We start from the raw sequence: 14,425 nt of genomic DNA on the forward strand, positions 1-14,425 counted from the left end.
TAACACATAAAATTCGATGGAGGTAATTAGGTTTAGAACTCACATGGAGTTCTACCTAATTACAGGAGGAATTCATCATTTCTCCTCCCCATAACTATCTATTCCGAAAAGATGTAATTTCTGCGATGACAGCTTTTCAGGAAATAGATAGTTTTCCATCACTATACTGCATTACCGCTGCTGGAATCTGTGCTGCGCATGCGCTGTTACATTCGTAAACCCAGTGCATGCGCAGCACTACTGAGAGCTGCGGTAATTTTTTGTACCCCGCAACCCCTCTCCCCCTCCGCTCACCTCCCCCCCGCCCCGCACTTGCCTGTCCGCGCAGCAGCCTCCGGCTCCGTCCTGCTGGTGTGTCATGTGGTCTCCCAGCGGACCACAGTACAGATTAGAAAAAAATATATTTTTTTCTAATCTTTATTGTGTTCTGCTGGGAGAACACAGTGTCCGACCAGCCTCCGGAGCCAGAGGACGCACCAGAGCGCCGGAGGGAGACGTCGGGGGACCTGTCCAGCTGTAAGCAGGTAAGTTTCACCTGCTATTCGCCACCTCACAGTGGCAGATAGCACCTCCATCAAATTCCGAAAATACATAATTTTTTAGGAATTTGATGAATACCATAATTTCCATATCCCCATACTAATGTAAGGAGAGTGTGGAAATTAACGCAGGGGAACTTAACCAGGAGATATCAATGATATCTCCTGCTTTAAGATACTTCATGAATACTAAAATAATGTTATTTAAGGAAAATGTCCTTAAAAACGTTAATTTAGTGTTGATGAATAGGCCCCTTAACCACTTAACTGACAATTTTTTTTTTCTAAAAACTACTCAGAAATTGTAATCTTTTCTTATGAGTGAATTAGATGAGGAACATCTATTTCAACTTATCCAAAATGATTTCATTAAAAAAAAAAAATTTGATATTTGTAAAAAAATTGTTTTTTCAAACTTCGGAACACCACCATCGGAACATCGGAAACATTGTGACCATTGCGACTTTAATTTTTCCATCGGTTTCAGGCACCAGGAACACTAAGGGGGTGAGGCACTGTCATCGCAAGGGGGTGCGGAGGGTGGGGGCTGCACCGGGTGACACCATCCGAGACGGTGACATCAAAATAGCAGAGCTGCTCTGCTATTTTGGTGTCTCCCCCCCCGGATGGTGTCACCGAGCAACCACACTCATGAGAGGCAGGGGAGAGGCTGTTTCCTGCCCAGCAGCTGCTGCTGTGCTGAGCTGGGCTTGCTCAGTGGGGCAGAATAGCAGCCCCTAGCCTCTCCCCTGCCCATTGACTGCAGAGGACGGGGGCATGATGCATCCTCAAGATTGTCAAACATCAGTGGGCGTGGCTTAGTGGGACAAAGCCACGCCCCCTTCCCAGCGGCTGCTAATCTCTGCAGCCACTGGGGGGGGTGGAGTCCTGCTTTGCTGACCGATCAGTGATTGGCAGCACAGCAGACACTGGGGGAGGGTGCAGGCAAACAGAGGGACCAGAAAGTCCCTCTGAGAGCAACAGCTGTGGGAAGATTATCTTCCTGCAACTGTCCTCACTGTTTATCTGACTGGTCGAAATTTTGCGACCAGATCAGATAGAGAACTACCTGGTGTGGTCAGAAAATTGCAACCATGCCAGGCAAGTGGTTAAGCAAGGCTTCACTTCTCCAACAACATCAATTTCAGCATATACTTATATATAAAGAATTTTTGACAGTGCAGCACTGTTAGATTATACAAAAAACTAAATTTATCAAAAAACATCAAGCCAATACGTTAAAAACTCACACCAGAATGTTATATAAACAAAGCACATTACAATATATCAGAAAGACCCCTTTGGTAATAGTCAGTGAATTTGCATAGCTGATGTAAATGGAAGGCAGGGCACATTAAAGAAACACAAAGTTCTGTATACTCTGCTGTATTCAGATTATCTCCTACTGTCTTTAGTGTATGAGCACTGACGTCTTTACCTCTGCTGTTGACACATTTCGATTTCTCTTATTCATGAAGCGGAATGAAGTGTATTTCATATCAGACTATTTATCCTCAAAAACTGGAAATTGAACATGCGCAGCGTTGAAACCTCCTTGCATCTCAAATCGAAAATCTGGAAGTGACATGTGGTTCAACCACAATCTTCCATTGCAAGGAAGTTAATTGGAAATGAGTTCTCTTAGAATGAAAATTGTTTGTGATTTAATCACAGAGGATGTTAAATGCTATGCGTTCCACAATGAGGAAGAGGCTTTGTGCTTGGTCTACGTTCCACCATACAAAATGGATCTATAATCTGTCTTTAAATCCATACAATGTTGCTGATTAAATCTATCATGAATTCATATAGAACAAAGAAACAATAATAAATAATAAAATATATTAGAAATGATAAAAGTACAAAAAGTCCAGAAGGTATATTTTCTAAAGGTCAATTTTAATCGTTTTCAAATCAATCTAAATCGATCAGCATTGATGTTGTATTTCTGGAGCTTTTTCACACATGAATGAACAGACAATTTTTGAAGTGCTAGTAAATGTGTGATCTAGCCCCAGAAATAAAACATTGATGATCGATTTAGATTGTTTTTAAATCAATCAAAATTGATCAAATTCAACCTTTAGTAAATATACCGCTAAAAAGATAAAACACAAAGGATGCCACTAAACAAGAAAACATTTTAGCTCAAAGTCCACATTTAGACATTTCACATTAACACAACAGGCCATGAGATTGAAAGAGGGGAACATGTTACCTTGCTGCAGCACACTGGTGAATAAAGGTTGAGTCTTCAGTATCCAAATGCTTGGGACCAAAAGTATTTTGGATATTGGATTTTTCCATATTTTGGAATATTTTCATATAATGACATATCTTGGAAATGGTACCCAAATCTAAACAAATAATGCTCTTTTTGTTTCATATACACTTTATACACACAGCCAGAAGGTAATTTTATACAATATTTTTTATAATTTTGTGAATCAAACAAAGTATGTGTACATATATGAAATGTATTTGTTTCATATACACCTTATACACACAGCCTCAAGAAGATGTTATACAATATTTTTAATAATTCTGTACATTAAACAAAGTTTGTTTACATTGAACCATCAAACAGCAAAGGTGTCGCTTTCTTAGTCGAACTTCAAAAAATTCTGTATTTTGGTATATTTGGATATGGGAGACTCAACCTGTACTCTCTGGTTTATGCATGTTATTAAAACCATTTGGCATTGTAACCTTTCAAGGAGTTCAGACACTGTCAGTCTGAGTCAGGTCATACCCTTAATTAAATTACCGTAAAAAGCATCTAGAAAAGCTGAAGAAGGAGATAAAACTAAGTGATTTTGCTAAGTATGTTGGGCTTGTAGATCAAGTTATTTTCTTTCTTTGCCATTATCAAATTGTTTGCAACATCTGGCAATTGGATCAGCACATTTTGGCAACCTTGCTTGATCCTAGGTTTAAGTCCTATGTAATGTCTTTCTTTCAACTGACACATATCTTAAGAGATGCAAAGAGCTCCTGGTTGGCTAGTTGTCAGCTAAAGTGGCACATAACACAACAATGTCTCCTGCTTCAGTTTCTCCTATAAATTATGCTGCCAGGTAAAAACTGACCTTTTCCAAGAGACCCACTAGTGATGATGATGAGTCATCACAGTGCACCAGAGTGATACATTATGACATCTTGTCAGGCTTAAAAGAATTCCCCACATATATTGAAACCTCTCTCATGACTTAGTCAAATACAGTAAGATTCTATAGACTATTGGGGGGTTACTTTAATGGTAATGTACAAATTAGCATTTCACACAGTCCCTTTGAATACTGGAAGGAAAAAAGGCAATTTAAGATACCCATACTCCAGTGTGGAGTGTACTCAGAAATGATGCTCACACCTGGGAATGAACTACAAATTCTATGAGGAATACATTTGTTGCCAATTACAAACAAATACTGTAACAGTGGATTCCAGTGGGGATGAGATAATATTGTTTAATGATAATATTAACAACAGTGATGAGAGTGATGATCAGAATGATGACACCTTGAACTTTGAGGATGATTAACACTGTTAGCCTTAAGTCCAATGGTAGCTTGGTAGCTTTTGGGACCCCACAATATTTTCTTTTTATGGGGGCCCAAACAAACCAAGTACTTCAGCCACAAGAGTGGCAATATCTGTTGCTGAAGTGCTTGGTTTGTTAAACTATGCTTGTCCTTTTTAATATACAACTTAATGGTGGGTGACAGGGCCCAAGGACATTTCAATTGTACACCACTTTTCATTATGGACTTTGCCAAGGTTGGGTATGTTTCAAAGGCAACATATATTACTGTATTTATTGAGTGTTTTCACTCTGTATCAAAATCATATTAATACAAAGCAAAATTCTGACTGCTTAAAGACAACGCGATTATCACAACTTTACAATACTGTAAATGTGAATAGTGAAGGCGACAATATGAATATGTGTAAACTATTACAGAAAATGAATATTATATCAGCAAAACTGAATTTTTATAAATACTAATAGATGCCCCCTGGTAATGAGGCTCCCTTTTATACCATAATCCCCCTAATTGACTATGGCACGTACATTTTATCTAAATTGCTAATTTCAGCTTTTCCTCCTTCAGTAGATGTAAAAGTATTAGCTCTAACTTCTTAGTTTGTTATTAACATTTTCTAATTGGCTGTTACTCTGGCTTGAATTGCCTGTGTTGGCTTGAGACCTGTGATTTGCTGGTTGCAGTAATTTATTAACTTATTAATCAGTTTCTACTTTCTATTGGTCTGAGGCTTGTGACTTGATGTGTGGAGAATTGTGTTGGTGATGTATTATATTTTTTTCTACTGGGCTATTACTTTTAAGCTATAGGGTCATATAGTTTATTAATCGTCCATCCTCTCTGATTATGTTTCCTAAATGTGCTATATTCTTTTAAACTACCATGTGTTTCTGTCACTGCATTGTCTCTTAATTAGCCAGTCAGCAGACTGCAATGTTTTGCCAATATTGGTGAAAACAATACTGTGAGCTGTGACTTGATCAAAATTAATTGGAAATGACTGGAAATGAATGTCGTTGATGTTAATAATAATGTAGGAACAAAAACAGGCTCAAATTACATGATTTTAGTGGGTTTTTCATCTATTATTAAAGAAATCCAGATCCAAAACCAAAACACTTGAGGGTAGTTTTGCCAAAACCAGAAAATGTCAATGATTTAGAACCAAATCCAAACCACAGGGGTCTGCACACACATCTCAACTAAGGCGGATGTTCACATAGGATTTCAGACCAATCAAAGTGGGAACAATTGCGACCTTATAACTTGTGATTCAGAATCAGGTGCACAAACTCCACACCAATAGAGCCCTGGCCTGAGATCGAACCCATAACGTCAATGCTGTGAGACAGACATGCCAATCACTGTACCGCCGTTTTGCTTGTATAGAGATGCTGTTTATGATGAAAGCCTTAAAGCAGGGGTGCAATTTACTCCTGCAATCATCAATCCCTACTTTTAATGTCTTTCACTGTAATCTTTCAATTTCTTGAGAGTCCAAATTATGGCTCTGGGGTGGTTTTAGGATTATAACAAAACACATCAACCTGCGCATTATACCTGCTTGGATATTGCATGCATCCTCCGGTACCATTGCATTTACTGTGTGGACAATTGGACCATTATTCATGTGACAACCTTCCTCTTTCAGCCATGGAAATATCACAGACGATACTGTTATGCAGTATGCTCATTTCAGGGGAGGCTCCCTGGGTATTCACAAAACACATAAAGTTCAGTAATCCGGATACAGATGATGCAAAGGATATAACTATGGACCCATTGGTCTTCAGCATGTATTGTGGGTGATGGGTTGCATCATGATATAGGTGTTGTACAGGAGTTCTGTGTATCATGGAAAATCATATTGTCATGTTTGTTAGTGAAATGTCGCCAGCTGGTCACACACTCATGTTCACTACCATTGGTTACTTCCAGTAGTTCCACTGAGGCAGCAGTTTCAGTATCTACAGTAGACATTAGGGGGTACCTAGCACACAAGGAGAAGGCCTCAACACACCCAATGCAGCCTTCTAGAGGACTTAACTTAAGGGATTTAAGAGAAATGTTCTTGTGGGGGAAGGGTGTGACTTACAGTACATTGGTGCAGGGGTGGATTGGGATGGAAAACCAGCCCGGGAAATTTCTGCAGGTCCTAAATGGGAGGAGGTGGAGTCTGTGAAGGGGGCAGGATCTGATGACATATCTAAATGGATCTAATGGTATATAGGGGCAAGTGGAGGAGATACAGCAAGAAATCTCAGAGAGAGATGGGGGAGGGAGAGAAACAAACGAGAAACATAGAAAGAGATAGACGAAAGCTGTTTTTTTCTTCATCATTTATCTATGTACAATCCCATATATAGTAATAATAATGCCACATATCAGTGTGTGCTGGGGGCTGTTTTATTCCCCCTCATGTCACTGTATAGTGTCTTCACCTCAATATAATAATAATACCACATATCAATGTGTGCTGGGAGCTTTGTTAATCCTCCTCATATATCACTGTACCATACCTCCCGTTTTTCTGGGACTGTCCGCTGTCCTACCCGCGGGCCGCAGTGTCCCGCGGTGGGGGGGGAAGTTGGGAGAGCACAAACCACTGCTCTGCATAGCATAGCAGCGGGTGTGCTGCTATCAATGTCACATATCAGTGTGTGCTGGCAGCTGTGTTCAGTCCCCCAGAGGGTCACTTACCAACCTTTATCCAGTGCTGGTCTCACTGCTCCACCAGTCACATTGTGGTAGTGATTTAACCACTTGCCTGGCATGGTCGTATCAGATACGACCATACCAGACTGGGCTTTCCCTGACATGGTCGTATCTGATACGACCAGTCAGAAAAGAACTGTGGGCGGCTGCTGGAAAATCATTTTCTAGCAGCCGCCAATCACTGAGGGACCTCATGGTCCCTCTGCACACTTTGTCCCTCCCCATGGGCCGATCATTGCAGTGATTGGCCAGCCCAGCGCCGGCGCACCCACCCCCTCCAGTAGCGCACGCAGGGGGGGTTTCTGAGTACCTATATATATACACATACACACACACACACATATATATATATATATAATATGGCAATACGGGCGGCACTCTCAGTAAAAAAATTAATCAAACGGAGGGTCCCAGTCCTCCACCTCTATTCGACGTTTCATATTTATTACAAATTTTTCATCAGGAATAAAATACATAAAGAACATCTTACCTTATATACAGATACAAAAACCCCTCCACCATGACAAGACACCGCTTCCTCGTGTCCGGGCTGCACTACTGACATCATCCACCGCGACGAGTCTCAGCGGGGCTGACGGCAGACGCCGGATCCGAGGTTGCCAGGCAACCCTGGCTACAAGCCTCACACTGAAATGAATCAAAACATCAATGTAGGATAGAGCATGAGCGGATAATCAAAAATAAGCATATGTAACCTGTCTTATGGCCGGATGTGAACATTCCGGGCATAATTATAATAAACCCATAGTGCAGCATGAAGAATCTATGCATTAACTGATCAAAAGGAAACAGAGTACATGTGTAAGATATCAGTCTGATGAAAAATTTGTAATAAATTTGAAACGTCGAATAGAGGTGGAGGAGTGGGACCCTCCGTTTGATTAATTTTTTACTGAGAGTGCCGCCCGTATTGCCATATTATAAACGCTTATCCTATTTGGGAAGGCACCCAGGATTGTTGCGATTTTGTGCTGGAGTGCCGAGCATTTCTGTGGAGTATATATATATATATATATATATATACATACATACACGTATATAGATGGCAGCCCACAACTGATGTTAAAGAAACATCGGCAGCTGTGGTCACAATCGATGTTTCTATCGATGGCCATAAGTACTAGTATATACCATAAAAATTGCCATACAGCATTTTTTTTTTACAAAATTGTGTTGGATAAGTTTTAATAAGCTGTTCCTGACCTAATTCAAACATAAAATAAACCGACAATTTGGGAGCGGTTTTTGGAGAAAGAATTTGTCAGTTAAGTGGTTAAGAAGAGTGGTGCCTGCTTCCTTTTGCACATTCAGTAACCACCAGTGAGACACTCCTCCGTGTCTCTGCTGCCGCGTTCCGAATGATCAAAGAGCAGGAGTTCAGCCAGTGACGATGCTCAAGCTGTGCTGTGACTGTCTAATGAGGAGCCCACACTTGAGTGAGACCCCTGGTGGTGGGGAGAGGTAACTGCAAGGCAGTGTTACTGGTTGCCGTGAGAGACCGTGCTGTCTCTGCACGGCCCAGCCGCCTGACATCTTCAGCTTCTCCACCGCCGCTTCTCACATGCGCGGCCACAGCAGTGAAGGCCCTGAAGAGGCTGCTAATGACAGAGATGTCCGGCCCAGCGGGAAGTACCCCGGTTTCCCAGCAGCCCAATCCGCCCCTGCTTCGGTGAGACCTTGGGGTGGGAAGTGCTGTCTCCTCCCATGAACACTGTGTGGGTAACAGCGGCTCCTAAGGATTGTGGTGGTTAACCTGGTAATAGCTTAAGCTACCATTTACTGGGATGTTGGTGCATTGTACTGTATTGCTACCTCCAACACTCAGGTACCCCACAATTCCAAACACTGCGATTTCTGGACCAACTCAGTGGAAAAAGTCCTATGACCAGGAGACATGGAACTGCTGCAAGGCACCTTGCTAAAGGTACTGCACTGACACATGTTGAATGCTGGAAACAGCATTTGATTTTTGTCTTCTCTCATTGAAATTAATTGACTGGTCTTAAATGAATGTACTGTAAAGAAGTCTATGTATTGTCTAATTTGTTGTTCTGTTTGCCTACAACTTCTATATGTCAGCCTTTAAAATCACCAGTCGATATTCTGAGGCTGTATTGAGGAATTATAATTGTTTCCAATTGATTATTCTAACCTCACCAGGGTATAATTGTACTTAATAGTTTTTTTGAAAATGAAATTATTTAGGGTGTACTGTATGTATGAGTGTAAATACATAATAGTATTTAACACCCTCTATATTAATAGTGATGAACGCAGCAATTTTCTGCTATTTGTAGAGTTCATTGCACTGACAGTGATTGGATTAGTATAGACACATGGCTATACTGCTCTGTGCTAAAGGCTGTGGATACCCCCTGAAATGTTACACCATAAAAAGGGCGCTCTTCACCCCTTCAAACCTTTTATTTGTTACTGCATGTACAGTATGTCTATGCTTATTATTCTGGGGGACACTACACTTCTATATTGTATTTCCCTGATAAGCAGGGAGCAGAAATGCTACAGTATATCTCCTACACCCAGATACGACTTTGGGCCTGATTCAGACCCACTCGCAAGCGGTTGTCCGCTCGCAAGTGGGTCGATGGTGTGCACTGCGCATGCGCACGATGCATGGAGCTCCGTCGTACGCATGCGCCAGACACGACGAGCGAAGGACTTTCCTTCACTCGTTGTGTCTGATCAAAGGGGGCGTGCTGTCGATGTTGATTGACAGCACGCCCCCTTTGGTGGGTGTGCCTCCCAGACGGGGGCGTTCCCAAGGGAACGCCTACCGTCAGAAGCCGGCCCACTGACATCACTAGTGATGTCAGTGGGAGTGATTTTGGCTCTGATAGAGCCAAAATCACTCCGGGCCTTGCGGTTGAGAAACTCAACCGCAGGCTCCGGCTCGCAGTGGCGATGGTCGCGATGGTCAAGACCATCGCGGCCATCAACTTGCACGCTCGTATAGGCTGTGGGTGGTGACCCACAGCTATACGAGCGTCCAGGAGGACGCTCCATAATTATGGAGGACGGCCCTCATTCAGAGCGTGCGTTCTGCTCAGAGCGTCCGGCTCTGAATGAGGGCCTTTGTTTGTGAATGTTGCCATTGGCATTTACAGAAGGAATAAGTGCTCCTATGTTAGGAACTTAGGCAAGAGTTAACAATTCTTGTGATCACTCGTTACTAATCTTAAATGGTGCTCCAACCAATCAGCTCCTAACTCTCATATGTTTGAAAAATGACAGTTAAGAGCTGATTGGATGAAGCACCATTTAAGGTAAGTAACAAGTAATAACAAGAATATCACTCGTTGATAAATCTGGGGATTATACTGGGTACACACTAGACGATATGTCGTCCAACCCAGCGGATCATAGTTAAATATCTGGCACATCGCCTAGTGTGTACCCGCAATGTCAGTGACGATGCGCGCTCCCATGTGTCGACAGCGACATCCCCCATCAGCCCTACATGCAGGGCAGACAGGGGATGTTGTTAGCAAGGGCCATGCTGCTAAATGCAGCATGGACCCCGCCGTAGCGCCGTCGCTGCCCGCATCAGCAAGTGTGTATGCACTTGCCGATGCCGGGTCCCGTAGTTGAAGATATCAGGCTGGGTACACATCGTCTAGTACAGGCATGTCAAACATGCGGCCCGAATAAACATTTTATGCGGCCCGACAGTGTAGGCCCAAATATATATAATATGCGGCCCACAGCCCTGCCATGATCAGAGCTCAGGTCCGATCGGGCAGTGTTTACTTTGTTTAAAACTGGCAATGCTGGCCCAGCGGCCGTCATGAATAAAGGTAAGTACTGCACAGGTGAGTGGGGCTTGTTCTATACTGGGAAGGTGCACAGCATAAGGGGCACTACCAGAGGCATTACTGGGGGCACTCCTAGGGGCATTACTGGGTGAACAGCATAAGGTGCACTACTAGGGGCATTACTGAGGGCACTGCATAAGGGGCACTACTAGGGGCATTACTGGGGGCACAACATAAGGGGCATTACTGGGGCACTGCATAATTAGCACTACTGGGGGCACTGCATAAGGGGCACAACTTCAAGAAGCATTGGATAAGGTGCTCTAATACAGGGGTAAATTGCATATGGGGCACTATTACAGGGAGCCCTGCATTGGTTTTTATTAATAATAAACATTGCAAAATTGCATATAATACTTTTTTTGTTGCGGCACACACACTCTTAGACCTTGAATCAGGGCTGCCTACCCTCCCGATTCGGGCGGGAGCCTCCCGATAAACGGGTGCAGCTCCCGCCCCCCCGGAAAGGCAGGCAAGCCTCCCGCCTGCCGCCGATCCCCCGACCCCCCCTCCCGATTACCTGATTAACCCCCGCAGCGGGGGGGCGCTGACGCGATTCGCGTCATTTTGGCCCCGCCCCCTGCTTCGCAATGCCTTTTTTTCTACATTGTGTAGTGGGGGCGGGGCTAAAGTGACGCGATTGCGTGACCCCGCCCCCTGTCACGCTCGCAAACCGACCTCAGCTCCTTTGGACACGCCGCCTTTTGCCGGCCACGCCCCCTGTTCTGCCGATCTGGCTGCTCCCTCCCGGAAGGAGCAGCCAGATTGTCGGCAAGTATGCCTTGAATATTCGGCCCGGTTGGTATTTTGAGTTTGACATGCCTGGTCTAGTGTGTACCCAGCCTTAGAGCTTACACTTCCTGCTCTGTACAGGAAAACAGATTACTGTATAAGTGCAGACTTGGCTAGTTTCAAAAATATGGCTGAGCCAGGCAAACGTGCTGTTAGTCTACTCACTGCTGTGTACTCAAGAGGGGATTGGGCCACTTTAAAATGTTGGTATGGGCACTTTGATTGCTAAGGTAGTTATTCCCGTTACTAAGTAAGACAGAATGATAAAAACATACAGTAGCACATCCAAAACAATTTTAAAGACACATTTGAAAGCCTGAAGCTACAGGTAAAGGAGCATTTCATGATTTAGATGGATCATAATACAAATGTACATGGAGCTATCAGAGACCTAGAAGTAGTACTGTAAAGTTACCTTTCAGTAGGCATTATTTGAGATGATCTATTCTCCATAGATTTCATGGAATGCAGACATATCTGCATAAAATAATATCTAGAACAAGCTTTCTAGACATTTTATCATGGGGACATTTGAATTTTCTGTATTTTTCATATCCGTCGGCTCTAAAATTTCATTCTCTCCAAGGATATGTAAATCTATTCTATATTATGCGTTTTGATCATGGGGTGTGTGTTCTAATGTAAAGATCTTTATATAATGGTTACTCATGACACTTTAAGAGAAAAATGGTACTTTAAAAAAATGTAGGATTCATATGTGTGTGTGCATATATTTACAGTTTGAAATGAAACTGTATATATATGCAATGAAATGAAACAAACAAGATGTGCTTTAACTGCAGACTTTCAGATTTAATTTGAGGGTAATTACATCCAAATCAGGTGAACGATGTAGGAATTACAACGGTTTCTATATGTGGCAAATATGAATCGGAAATCTACAGTGCGCCCACCAGCAGCCCTTCCCCACAATATCACACAAGGCTCACCTAGTCCTTATCGAAAACAATATGTAAAAATAATGGATAAAGTGGAAAACAAAGCGCTAGACATATCAAATAATTAGGATCACTTGTCACACCAATATTCGTAGAAACTTTTCTGAACGTATCACATATACTTAATGTTCATGTGTCCAGAAATGATGGATTTTTATCCGTTGTGTTCCTTCCGTTCTAATGCACGGGTAACTTCTTCCTTATAAATTCCTCTGTTCCTGTTTTTCTTTCAGGTAAGTTTAAACCGGAAAAAGAAGAGACCAAAACAAAAAGCTCATGGACCAATATGTACTTTGAGTTTTAGATTCAACCAATCTTCACTCCCAAGTTCTTTTATATCCCTTGAGGTAGCGTACCAAAACTCACAGAGATCTATATCGTGTTGTGGATATAAAGGTATCTTTTCCTCACATTCCTTCACACACTTATAGTATAAATTCCATTAAAATTTACTTCCAAAATACACTATATTCCATAAGATGGCGTACCAAAACTCACAGAAATCAGTATTATGTTGTGGATATAAAGATATCTTTTTCCTCACACCTCTCCACCCAACAGGATAGAAAGCCTTCACCGTCACCGTACGTATCAACGTACCTCACTTACATGAGATAGATGTCCATTGCTGCTCCTTATCCGCTGCAGGGGTCCCAGGTCTGTGTTATCGTAGCCAAGACTCTGATGGTGTTCTTCTGCCAGTGGCACTGCACAAACAGCGTGCATCCAGCAACACTCTGTCCATGGCTCCAATAGCAGTGGCAGCTTGTGAGTACTGTGATTGCAGTGGATTAAAATAGGATGAAAGGCTTATGGCTGGATCGGTGAAGAGTCCCACTGTGTCTTTATGATACAGCGCAGCAGCAGCAGTGGAATTTATACTGTAAGTGTGTGAAGGAATGTGAGGAAAAGATACCTTTATATCCACAACACGATATAGATCTCTGTGAGTTTTGGTACGCTACCTCAAGGGATATAAAAGAACTTGGGAGTGAAGATTGATTGAATCTAAAACTCAAGTACATATTGGTCCATGAGCTTTTTGTTTTGGTCTCTTCTTTTTCCGGTTTAAACTTACCTGAAAGAAAAACAGGAACAGAGGAATTTATAAGGAAGAAGTTACCCGTGCATTAGAACGGAAGGAACACAACGGATAAAAATCCATCATATCTGGTTTCTATATGTGCCTCCCACTTTTTAAGGGGCCAAAAGTAATGGGACTATCAACTCAAAAGCTATTTCATGGACAGGTGTGGGCTATTCCCTCGTTATTTCATTATCAATTAAGCAGGTAAAAGGTCTGGAGTTGATTCTAGGTGTGACATTTGCATTTGGAATCAGTTGCTGTCGACTCTCAATATGAGATCCAAAGAGCTGTCACTATCAGTGAAGCAAGCCATCATTAGGCTGAACAATGAAAACAAACCCATCAAAGAGATAGCAAAAACATTAGGAGTGGCCAAATCAATTGTTTGGAACATTCTTAAAAAGAAAGAACGCATCGGAGAGCTTTTTTCTGTGAGCAGTGTTTCTGTCAGAGATGTTATTATTTTTGAGGTGCGGCCATTGGGAAATAAATGCATAGTCATGTGCTCTAGTGTCCAATCATGCTGGTTTTATCTCTCTCAATATCATATAATTTTATAAATTAATATATATATATATATATATATATATTAGGGGTGAGCGGGTTCGGATTTCTGAAATCCGAACCCCCCCGAGACCCCCCTATCCGAGGCCGATCCGAGTCAGGCTCGACTTTTCCCTCCTGACTCGGATCTGAAATCGAGGCAAAACATCATCATCCCGCCTTCCGGGTCTCGCGGGTTTTGGATCCTATATAAGGTACCTGCGTCGGCGCCATTTTCTCACTCGGCTGTGGGCAGTGAAGAGGGAGGGTGGGAGTTAGGGCTGGCTGGGCTGTGTAGTGTAGTGTAGTGTAGTGCAGAGTAGTGTTGTGCTGTGCTGTGCTGTGCTGTGCTGCGCTGTGCTGCTGTTGTCCATAGGGGCTGTGTCCACTA

The sequence above is a fragment of the Taudactylus pleione genome, unplaced genomic scaffold, assembly GCF_031769625.1.
Source record: "Taudactylus pleione unplaced genomic scaffold, aTauple2 ptg000531l, whole genome shotgun sequence".
Classification (NCBI taxonomy): Eukaryota; Metazoa; Chordata; class Amphibia; order Anura; family Myobatrachidae; genus Taudactylus; species Taudactylus pleione.